The sequence below is a fragment of the Pinus tabuliformis genome, chromosome 7 (genome assembly GCF_031772625.1).
Source record: "Pinus tabuliformis cultivar Carrire ecotype Pingquan chromosome 7, CPIR1, whole genome shotgun sequence".
In the NCBI taxonomy this organism is placed as follows: domain Eukaryota; kingdom Viridiplantae; phylum Streptophyta; class Pinopsida; order Pinales; family Pinaceae; genus Pinus; species Pinus tabuliformis.
In genome coordinates this window covers 808,708,816-808,721,628 of record NC_142293.1, presented here as the reverse complement: position 1 = coordinate 808,721,628, position 12,813 = coordinate 808,708,816, and the positions used below count along the sequence as shown (strand labels likewise).

General features: G+C 36.0%; 1 long non-coding RNA gene across 1 annotated transcript; it reads right to left on the bottom strand.

The window, feature by feature from the left end:
* Positions 1-8,643: 8,643 nt before the first annotated feature.
* Positions 8,644-9,704, bottom strand: LOC149250021 (uncharacterized). The gene is made up of 3 exons (XR_016266811.1): positions 9,550-9,704; positions 9,254-9,424; positions 8,644-9,148 (listed from the first exon to the last, which is right to left on the bottom strand). It is a non-coding gene; the product is annotated as an uncharacterized LOC149250021 (long non-coding RNA).
* Between the last annotated feature and the right edge of the window lie 3,109 nt (positions 9,705-12,813).

Genomic DNA, 12,813 nt, shown 5'->3' with positions numbered 1-12,813 from the left:
TCGGTGACTGTATAATTAAGTTCAGCAGGGGTCATATTTTTACTAATAAAATAGATAGCATAGGGAAGATTGTTTTCTTCTTGACCCAAGACAGCTCCAATTGCAGTATCTGAAGCATCAGAGGATATATGAAAGGGGAGTGCCCAGTCAGGTCCTCTTAAAATGGGAGTTGTAGACAATTGATGTTTAAGTTCATTAAATGCTTTTTGACAACCATCAGTCCACTTAAATTCAGCATTTTTCATAAGTAACACAAACAAAGGAGAAGCTATTTTAGAAAAATCCTTGATAAATCTTCTATAATATCCAGCATGTCCTAAAAAATTTCTTACATCAGTTTGTGTTTTAGGGATAGGCAGAGTCTGAATTACTTGTACTTTAGTTGGATCAACTTGAATTCCTAGGAATGAGATGAAGTGTCCCAAAACAATACCTTGATTCATCATCATATGGCATTTTTCAGTACTTAAGGCAAGATGTGCTTCTATACATCGTTTAAGTACTTTTTCAAGGTTTTGTAAAGCATCTTCAAAAGTCACACCATAAGGAGTAAAGTCATCCATAAATATTTCTAAGGAATCATTAAGCATATCAGAAAAAATTCCTATCACCGCTCTTTGAAATGTTGCTGGGGCATTACATAGTCCAAATGGAAGAACTCTATAGGCAAAAGTCCCCCATGGACTAGTAAAAGTGGTCTTGTCCTAATATTGGGGTGCAATCTTGATCTGATTATATCCACTAAATCCATCCAAAAAGGAAAAGAATCTCTTACCTGCCAAATTATCTAGTACCTGATCAATAAATGGTAAGGGAAAATGATCTTTCTGAGTAGCCTTATTTAGAGCTCTGTAATCCACACACACTCTCCATTTCCCATTTTTCTTAGGTACCATTACTAATGGTGAAACCCATTCACTATCAGATATAGGATATATAAATCCTGCATTCAACAGTTTTTGAAGTTCTTCCTTCACAATTTCTCTTAAATTGGGATTCATTCGTCGTTGGGGTTGACAGACTGGGCGGGATCCTTCTTTAATATAAATACGATGAGTACATAATTCAGAAGAAATTCCCTTCATATCTGTGTAATCCCATGTGAATGCTTGTTTATTCTCGTGGAGTAACTTCATTAACTGTTGTGTTTCAGCATCTGTTAGGTTAGGGTTTATATTTAATGTTTTGCCAGGCTCGATTTCGACTATTATACTTTTGGAGGAGGTGTCAGCTGATGTCTGAGATAAGTCTTCAATTCTAAGATTTTGCTGTGATTCAGATTCCAAGATTGTAGTCAAGTGATCATGTATTTCAGAGTTAACAGAAAAGGTTCAAAAATAAAGCTACTACTTAATTCATCTTCGGTTGAATCCTTAAAAGTTAGGGCTTGTCCGACAGTCAAGATGGGTTGAGTCTCATCGTCCTCATAATCTAACCACACAGAGTTATCATTATTAATCATAGGTGTAGCATGAGGGTACAGAGTAAGCTGTTTGGTTTCACATCCATTAGAAATTGTCATTGAACCTGACCTACAGCTGATAAAGGCATCTGTTGTAGCCAGCCAAGGTCTCCCTAAAATCAATGGATGACCCCCCAACTTTGTTTTGGTCTGTAACACCACAAAATCAGCTGGGTAGTTCCAAGATTCGACTGAAATTATCAGGTCTTCAATGACTCCTTCAGGTTTGATTGTGGAGCGGTCAGCTAGCTCTAGAATGGTTGGGGTTTCCCTAATTACATCCTTTAACTGTAATAACTGTGCAGTTTCAAGTGTCATGATGTTTATTGCAGCACCCAGATCTACTAGAACTCTAGAAACAAAAGTTTTTCCCACCTGTACTGTGACCGTAGGATGACCAGGGTCACCATATTTCACAGGAGGTTTTTTTTCTGACATTAGAGCAGCTAGATCACCCATCACATGAACTGTGAGGGGGTCCTTAGCTTTTCTTCCAGGTTTCTTAATACAAATATCTCTAACAGTTCTAGCATAAATCGGTACATCTCTCAGTGCTTGTAAGAGTGGAATTTTAACATATAAATTCTGCAGCTCTCCTAACAGATTAAAAGCAGGTGGCTCAAGTGTTTTGGTAAGAGCCAAACGTTCAGGGAATGGTGGCTCTGCTGCTTCAGCAGTCTTTTTAGAGGATGTTTCAACTGTTTCAGCATTGTTATTAGAGGATGATCCAACTGTTTCAGCATTGTTATTAGAGGATGATCCAACTGTTTCAGCATTAGATGACTTTTCTTTTCCGATTTCTTCTTTATCAGAATCAGAAGTAATGTCATCAATAATGGGTTCAACTATTCTTCCAGAGCGTAAATGAATGTCATTACATTGCATAGGGGAAACCAGTTGGTTTTGAACATCAATTACCTGCAGAGCTTTATTATTATTCGGGTTGGGGTTAGGTTGTACAGGCAGCTGGGGTCTCATTGTCTGATTATTTGGTGGAGCATTTGATGGTAAGGAGAGAGATTGCTGATACTGAGGTAATTGGTTTGGAAATGGGATCTATGGAGCTGTCCAATTTGGGTTCCATTGATTAAAATAGGTTTGTTGTAGAGCCCAGGGATTCCACATCGTAGGATCAACAAAAGGAGGGTTCGGTTGCTGCATGGGTGGGAAATTCATTTGATTAAAGTGTGGGTACTGCATTTGATTGAAGGGTGGGTAATTTGTTTGAAAAGGAGGATGATTATTCCAACGATTAAACGACATGTTAGAATTCGTACCTTGTCCTCGTGGTTGCCATTGCCTTCTCTGTGTGAGGAGGTACACTGCTTCAACTTCTTCTTCAGTTGGCTGCAGTGCTGCTTTTATTCCTGGCAAAGAAGGGCATTGTTGAGTCTCATGGTCCTTTTCACAGATAGTGCAGATTGGTACCTTGTCCAGGGGGCATTCCCTTAGTGGGTGTTTTTCCCTGCATTTAGAGCAGAAAATAGCCAGAGAAGCTTCTGCTTCTGCCTGCTTCTTTTTAACCTGCAAGGTATCAATTTGTGAAGCAAAAGAGCTTAACATTTCAGTTTTAAATTCTTCAAGTAAGTTACCTATTTCGGCCCGTGTTGCTCCTCCACTTGCTGATTTTTGGACTCTTGAGTATGTACTATCTTTGCTTTTTGGTCTGCTCGCTGCTCCTCTCGAACATCTTTTACAGAGATTGATAATCTCATCATAGGATTCCTTAGATATGTCTCCTTTTCCAAGCATATTCAACATATCTAAACAATCATCTCGTACCCCTTTTAGCAATATTGACTTGAGAATATCCTTACTCATATCAGGATGATCAGATCGCTGTAAGTTATACTGTAGCCTTTCCATGAAGTCCTCCAGACTTTCGTCCTCCTTCTGAGTCATTTTGAATAATTCCTCCTTCCTTTCTCTTGTTCGACAATAATCTTGGTATTTAGCCAAAAATTCCTCCTTCATCTGGTCCCATGTTGTAATCACATGAGCTCCCAGGCTCATGAACCATCTTAATGCGTTCCCTTTTAATGTAGTTGGAAACAACTTCAATTTTTGAGCAGCATTAACATAGTCATAGCTTCTACACAATATATCAAATTCAAAAAGAAATTCATCAGGATCTTCTGTGGATAACCCATGGAAATGCTGAAAGTAGGATATTCTTCATAGGAGTTGCTCCTCTGGGGAGATCTCCAATAGGGAATTCCAGGGTGGAGAGAGAATTTTCTCCCCTTCTATTCTGCGACCTCCACCGAAAAGTCCTTCATTGTTATCCTCCATTGGTTGTTTTCCTGATGTGCTTGCCCGGCCTTCGGAGTTTTCTGTTGGAATTTCAATGTCCTGCACTCGTTCCTCCACCTTAATTTCCTCTATTGGTTCTTCTACTGGTCGTTCGTCTTCTTCCACCGGTTCCTCAGTATATTCTGATGGTTCTATAACCCTTTCTGGTTCCACTACTTCCTCTATCTGATAGTCTGTCTGGGAAGAGTGTTGGGTCTATGGCCTTCGAGAGCTTAACCTCTGGGATGTCTCAGCTTTTGAGATAATATCATCAATAAAAAAATTCTTCCTCCTCCTTTGCCTTTGCCGCCTGAATGGTTAACCTTCTTACGTCCTCTCATGCATCCTGCATTTCTAAAGGAAAATTGTTAATACCCTTAAAATATTCAGTCGCCTTCCCTGGGAACGGCGCCAAAATGTTGGTCACTTTAATTGTTTAAAAACAGTCGAGTGCCACATAAATTATCAACCCGGGAAACTCTGATTATTCCAAAGGTGACTATGCACTGTATGTACTCAATCTTAATGGTATTAAAAGCTGTAGTATAAACAGTCTACTATCTATTAAATCCCTACCCTGTGTTACAGCAGTTACAGCCTATTGCAGGAATGAACTAAGAACAAATAACTTAAAGGAAACAAATCTGCAAAAGGAAGTGATGGCTGTCCTGCAACAAAGGATTAGGACCCTATCCTCAGAGTAAGGACTTTCAGCACCTGCCTCTGTTGTCCAGTTTACCAATACACTCTGTAAATCCTAATCACCGGTGAGGCACTCATATACAGCATCAATCAGTTAAAAAGGAAAACAGAGTTCAACAAAAGCAAATATCATTAGAAGCAGTACTCATGATATAAATAGAAATCACACACACACCACACAACAGAAAGAAGATGGGTAAATCTTGTGATGAAGGTGGGCCCTGTCCTTCTCACAAGATTCCCCAGAACACAGAAACTAAGATAAAATACTCATAACAGAATTGTATTCATCTGCCAATAAACCATATTACAAAAAGAGATTTAGTCTCATCCCTTCACTACAGTTTCTGTGTTACAGCTTGTTCCCTTCTTTTCTGTCTATCCCTCTAATGTAGATGTCTCCTCTTTATAGAGGAGACATCTATTACAAAAGATTTTCATACATTCTGATTCAATCCTTTTGTACCAAAAATAGGAAAGTCAGTTCTCGATAACAAAATATTGTTACGGTCATGTGGATTATGATCATTACGACCAATATAGTAATCGGTCAGACTCCTTTGCCGATGCAGATTTGTTACGCAAATCTCAACTGTTCCTCAAAGTGCGCGTGTTGTTCGTGCTGTTTCGGCTTCGAGGTTCATGTTGTTCTTGTTGTTTCAGCTTCACGGTTTGCGTTGTTTCAGCAACTGCAAAATGTGATCCTGCCAGTTAGGCAGTTTCAACAATTGGTCGACACTTAATCAACTTCAGGGAACAATTATAAAGATAGCATGATTACGTGTTGAATAATTAAACATATAGCAATGAAGAGAGTTACTCTATACCTTTTGGAGTGATTAAGCCAAAACACTAGCAAAAGCTTTCAACTAAAGGTTGAAGAGGGTAATATAATGGCAAAATATTCGGTCAAAAAATAGACAATATGGGAACCTAACACCTCACACTAGGGGGGAGGTTGTTGAACATTGGGTTCAATGATCCCTATGTGTTTCGCGACATGGACTAACCACCTCTCGTGGACCCTAACTCTGGTGATTGTAGTAGAGACTAATACATGTGCTTTTTGGTCTAACGATGATCATGATTCCATCAAGGTCCACAAGAAACAATAATAATATAATGTGACACTTCTTGAAAATAAAATACGAAGTGATTTTTTAGGTTTCAATTGCTCAAACAATGCCACCCATGCAGTTCCTAAATTTCCCTAACCCGCATATCAAGAGGATTCCTATAGAGAAAAATATCCAAGAAGTGAGTGCATTTTGAAGAGGTCATTGGCATAACCATTGTGCTTACATTTACTGGACTTGATGAGCAACAACTTTCTATGGGAAAATTATTTAGTTGAGAAATTATCAAAACCCATGACAATAACACAACTAAGATATTTCAATAAACCTGGGGACCATAAGCCAAATAACTATACAATGTAAATCTTCTTGAAATAAATTAGGAAAATGCTCATTTTTAGGCTTCACACTCTCAGATAATGCCACCCATATAATTCCTAAACTTCTTTAATGCACATATCAAGAAGATTTCGATTAAGAAAATACCCAAGGAGTGTGAGGTTTTTTTAATCTATCATTAACTCAAATGTACTTATCAATAAAAACATCCACAAGGATTTCACTACCAAGGTAGAGCATTACCTCATGTAACACCTTAAATACTGAGGTTTTTTTAATCTATCATTAACTCTAATATATTAATCAATAAAAATATCCACAAGGATTTCATTACCAAGGTAGAGCATTACCTCATGAAACACCTTCAATACAAACTCACAAGGGAGTTTTGACAAAACAATTGTGTCCACAATCAACAGGGAACAGTGTGAAGCATAACATCTTTTGATGGATCAAATGACTCGTCCTTGGGGATAGTGGATGACATTAATAGGTACTCAAATTTCTTGTGACACTATGAAGTTCATGCAAGGAAACCACAAAACCACTAACATGTCAAGCCTAACACTCACATAAATTAAATAACTGGTAAATGTCCATAGGCATCAATCCATAAAAAGCATCAAAATGCTTGCTTCATGATACATCTAAAGTTACTAAAATTTAAAAAAATCATAAAAACTAATTCAATTATAACTTTGTTTTAAATTATTATTAATTATAAAAATAATTATTATATAAGTTATAAACATATATACATTTCAAGAAACATGGAACAAGATTTTTAACCATGAAGATTTACTCCCACTTTACCATGGAGAATCTTAATCTATAAATAGGCTTTGTTACAATACCATGGCTTATCAATACCACATGCCCAAAAAACTATAACTCACTTCACATGACACTTGTTCATATGACATTTTTTTAATTAAAAAATTAACAAAAGCATAACTACTTTGGAGATTAATCTTAACCATTGATTTTTGTATACTACTATGAATATTCTAAAATATTATATGGAAGTTAAATCCTTACCATCCACCTAATAATTATTGATAATTAAATTAAAATTCTGAATTCCAATTTTGTATACTACTATGAATATTCTAAAATATTATATGGAAGTTAAATCCTTACCATCCACCTAATAATTATTGATAATTAAATTAAAATTCTGAATTCCAAAATAAATACACCTATCCGTGAAATCAATAACATTGATAATAAAAATATATATGCCAAATCACACCACAGAAAGCTTATTCCTAATTTTCTATATAATTTTGCATAAAACACATTATTAATTTTAAATTATTTTATTTCATACACTATCATTTTTTTCATTTAATTTTTTTTTAATTAGGGTGTGGATCACTCTGCAAACAGTACAACAAACATGTGATGCTAGTGTCATTGCCCATGCCACCTCCACTTAAACACCAATAATATATGCTCACATATTTACATCTACGTCTCTATTCTCATCTACCACTGTACGCGCAAAAAATCTCCATTTGTGCAGAAGTTATAATTTCAAGGTAAGGAAAATCTCACAAACCCACGACGTAAAATTTCAATCAGTATCCCTTCAAGCCATTTATCCCGGTCATTTAACTGTACTTATTTAAGAAATTCGAAAACCAATTTTGTTGCGAAAACTCTAAATAATGCTTGTGGTTGTTCGTAAAACAGTTTAGGATTGTGTTTTACACTATAACTGGAGAGCAGAAGCAGCGATAAAAAGCAGGTTCAGTTATCATTTTTTGCGTTGTTTTTTAAGCAAACGGTAATCTTCGTCACTACTGTCTCGATATGCTAAAACAATAACCATTGTGCTGTTGCAAACATATTCGTAGACAATAAATATCGAAAATAGAATTGTCTATTACGAATTACACAACTTTATATCTCATGTTTTCGTCTAAAGCACTGCTTCAGAAAAAGATCAGTCACCTCTACTAGCAAAACATGTCACATCTGAAGCTAACAATAATTCACAATAATCTCCATAGCCCAAAATCTCCACCGGAGATAATGAATGACCATAAAAAGCGTTGCAGTGAACTGTCTTCTTAATTTATTCATCATATCAAGTCCTTGAGACACTAATCTATATTTCCAAATTAAAATGTTTTCGGAATGTATGTCCCTGCTCTATAGAAGGCCAGCTTTTAACAAGTCCTTTGAAAGGCAGTTCAAGAAGCAAGAAAACCATGTATCAAGAAAACGTCCCTGATATTTCAGCAACATAATGATATTCCCTTTAGTTCTAACTAAAATATAACGTCCTCTAAGAACATCCTCCTACATATAGTTGTCGTTTAATATAATTACTCATCCACCTACATACAATGATTTACCATTGTCCGTGAAGAGAACGTAAATTTCTGCCACCAAAAAAGATACCAAGAGTTTTCTCCATTATAACTACTGAGTTGCTGCAATATCCCATTTTTCTCTGCTACTATTCCGTAATGGGATCATGTTTCTGTGGGAATAATCAATATATTATTGTTCATATGACGTAAACATGGCCAAAATACCAAAAAGGTTGTGGAAAATGAAAATATATGAAGCCATGTCCTGAGAGCATTAAATGCAGACAAAATAGAAATTGTAAACCAAATAACGATTGTAACTCGAGGTATACTCCTCTAGTAGGTAAAGATGAACGAGCATAATGAATGGTTATCTACACGATAAAACTAAGCTGATGCCCTTCCAATTAAGAAAGCAAAATATCATTAATTCAGGAGTGCAAACAGTACATAAGCAACAATATTGATCTTATCAAATTATTTCCATATCCAAGTAACTTTTACATCTTAAATAAAAAGAGAACACATCTTACTTCGAGTCAGTATTCCATCCCTCAAAATTATACATTTTCTTGTAAATAAAGTTTACTGCTTACTCCAACTTTCAATCTGAATGTCATAAGAGTAAGATACACACTGAATGCCATAATCTCTTTGAAATTTAAATGTTCGATGCCTTGGGCTTCAGATATACAGCCATTCGGCCCACACTGTACATGATCTGTTCATATCTCCTACAAAAATTAATACTGTGCATAGAATCCTGCATTCCTTCTGATCACAAAGACCAGGCTCCAATAACGGGGGTATTGCAACCAGAAAAAGATTCTATGCAGAGTGTTTTCTAAGAGCAATAATACATCCAAGAAGTTCTCTGCAAATAAAATCCAGTTCTCAAGAGCTCTACCCCGCTAAGATTATAAGCGTATTAAGGCAAAATGAGACTATTTTCTTCCCTGCAATAAAACAAGTAGCTGAGAAAAAATGACAAGAGTAAGCAAAGACACAGCAACAATAATAAAGCGTCCTCGTTCATAACTTCATACACAGGCATGACTAACCCAAATCGCACCGGTGTTATTTTGCCTACTCCCCAGAATTCAGATCTGTGTTCCTCATCGTTTTGCTTGGTCTTAAACTGCTTCCACTTTCTATTGTTCTTTTGGGCACATTGCTCCTTTCAGTATCTAATGAATCTCTCTTTTCCAAATCAGGTGAGTCCTCCAAGGGTTCTAATACTCACAACAGAGAAAATATGTTGGTTGTGAAAATATGTTGGTCAGCAGTCCATGTGTGTGTGTGTGAGCAGCATTCCAAAATAAACTCACAAAGGAAAGACCAGAAAAATGAATCCTACCAGATTTAACTTGATCAGAATCGTCTTCTTTTTGGCTCCAGTATTCATCAAGGTCAGCATCCAAGGACTGGCTCGCAGACTTTTTATCCTTCATCCGCCACTATGTACCAAAAATCACAGAAATGTAAGCTGGGGCAGCTATACCATGCAGCCACCAAAAAATCGTATAAATCAATTGCTTTCAAGCGGCATACAATTAATGAGAGAAAAAGGAACATAAATAAAAAAATCTGATCAACCTAACTAAGCTGATTATTTTTTCTCAAGTCAATCTATTTGGAGAAACATGACAAGAGCATGACATGGCCACGTCTATCAAAATAGCCACAAAAGCAAAATGTAATTGAGAACGTTGACAAATACAGAAAGCAAAAACCAAAATAAAAGCAAAACATTAACAGGAAATTGTCGGAGAACAGCTTACAACTGAATAAATAGAAAATAGACTAATCTCTAGTTGTGCTATTAAAATTGAAGAAAAGCCAAAGGTGCTACTTGTCATCAAGTTAGTGAAAAAGATGCTACAGAAACCACTTATACGTTGACAAGAGTGATCAAATTTCTTGTTTTTTGAATCTGTAGCTTGCTACTTTTGATTTGTAAAAGAAACTGATTCTTAAACAAATAGCAGGTGAATAGGAGGTGCAGAAGCAAGCATGAGCAACAAAAGGTGAACAAGGAGAACAGGTGTACCATGAGTGGCCAGCTTGACTGATTCGGGTTCTAATCTATAACAACCAACAAGCCAACCTTCATGAATACTTCATGCATATAGGATGCCAGTCAGCTTTGAAGTTGGTAACTAAATACCCCTGCCACCTTGCAGCTTATCTCCTTGGGTTTGACCGTGGCCAGACTTACTCATTTCCGAAAGACAATTGAACAAGTAGAAATAGCAAACACCCCGCATACATAAACAATAGGTCGTCTTGGCACTGGGCTTACATGAGTAATAAATGGTCATTAATATATTGGAGGTTAATAGAGTCATTATTAATGATGATTTACCCAAATAACTCTTGCATATCAACTGCATTTCCGCAACTAAACTCTGAAATGCAACTGAAACACATTTCAATTTGTACAGAATGTATTTCACATGTCAGAAATATGTTTCATACAAACTGAAATGTGTTTCAACATCTGTACAATGTGTTTCCAAATGAAATTTTTCTGATTTTGCCTTGATTTAATTGTTGGGACCCACCATTTTTATTTTAATGCCTGATCATACGTTAATTATGAATTAACAAGACTTCTAGAAACCTCTAAGACTGGAAATTTTTCTTTGAAAGAGCATTTCACTCTCAATTTGCACCAAATGTTGTTAATTAATCGTAATTTTAAATTCTTGAAGTAAAAGAAATGTCACTTTTAAATTTGTAACATTACCATTACTTGTTTCAGGATGTTTGAGAGTGTTTCCAACATCATTGGACTTCATATGGAGAAAGTAGAATTTCGTAGCCTATTCAAAATTCAGCAGACTTATATTCTGGGGGTCATGTTTCCCATGCATTTCTGTTTCAGAAACAAGTTCCCATTTCCCCATATCATGCAACTTAGCTATATATATACTAGTTCTCGCTAGTTACTCATGTAGCCCCAATACCAGGGCAACCTACTATTTATTTATGCATGTGAACCCTTGGATTGGCTAAAGTGCCATATTTAACCACCATTGGGGTCATAACAGTAGGGAAAGAACTTAATGCATCACTGCCTCTTTAAAATAGTAGAATCAAGGTCAGTGATCTCACAAGCAATGTTTCTGAGGCGAAGTTTTGGAGAATAAAGAAAAACAAGAATTGTTAACCAAGCAAGCTTCAGTGACAATAGATGAAAAAAGGCATTTCTCCCCAAGCAAGCTTCGTTGACAACATATGAAGACATTATGACATTCGAAGATTGAGAACAAACCACTCCAGATGCAAGAAATTAAAGGATGTAAACATGTCAAATCTCCAAAAGGCTATAAATAACATTAATTGCAATTTGCTTATGTTATATAGTCAATAGAACTAAGGGGAGTAAACACAATCTTGAATAGCCAATAGTTTATAAAATTAGAAGTACACAAACTCACTTACCAGTAATTAATCGATGATTAGCTAATGAACTCTATTTTTCTATCAGTATAAAGATGTCTATAGGCTTCAAATTGAAATTCTTTCAAGGGATATCCAAAGTCTACCAGTATATAGTAGCAATAAAAATTATCAATATAAATCAACAGTCTCAGGGATTGGTAAAAATTGCCTCTTCAAAAGCTTATTGGTGAAATTTGTCCTTTTGACCTAAAAATATAAAACTTGGGTTAAACAATAAGAATGTTAACTAGCCATCAGACAAAAAACCATAGGCACAGGAAAAGTCAAAAGCCATGGTGTATGCTGATCTTAAAAGTATCCTCAACTTTTAAATTGATACAAAACAAGTCTAAGTTTATATGTGAAGAGGTCACCAGCTTTTAAAAAACCCATGCTATGTGATTTCATAAACAACATAAACTTGAGTAATGGTCGTCAGAACCTCACCCTGTATTTAACACTAGCTTAATTACGCAATTAAAAACATTCTCACTCATATTTAGCAAGAACATTGTTTAAAAATATATTGAATCAAAAGAATAATGCATCACCAAAATGCAGTAAAAAGTCCAAGATATGTCTGAAATAATGAGCATGATTAACTAACCTTCCCTGCCTTCATGAAATCCAACTGCAATCTTGGCATTTCTTTAACAATGTAATACACTGAAAGTCCAACAATTTGAAATCCTAGCACTCTTGCAGCTCAACTTGAAGTGATTCAGAATCCTATCCATCACATCCAATCCAACTGTTTTCTACACTGCTACTGTAGCATTATAGACTTGCCTATCCCAGCTAGTCTGATATCTGTGTGATTCTAGAGTTATAACCTATCCTGTCGTAGATTGTCTTAAGCTTATCCAGCCATTATTACCATCATGAATTCATCTCCTAACATGCAGGGCTGTAAAACATTCTAGGTAGCAATTAGCAAGCAAGAAAAGGGGGATAAGTGAAAGCCTCCATGGATGCAAACTTGACCTTCAAAAGGAGACAAATGGTTGGTATGCCATGCCACTATTCTACACAATCAGTTGGACTTTAGAAACTTGCAATCACAATTTCATGTTCACAGTTCTTGCCTTGAGCATCTCGATACACATTATAGTAAATTATAGATATATATACTTTCTCAGCAAATGCTTTATTTGAGCCTTTGAACTCTCATCCT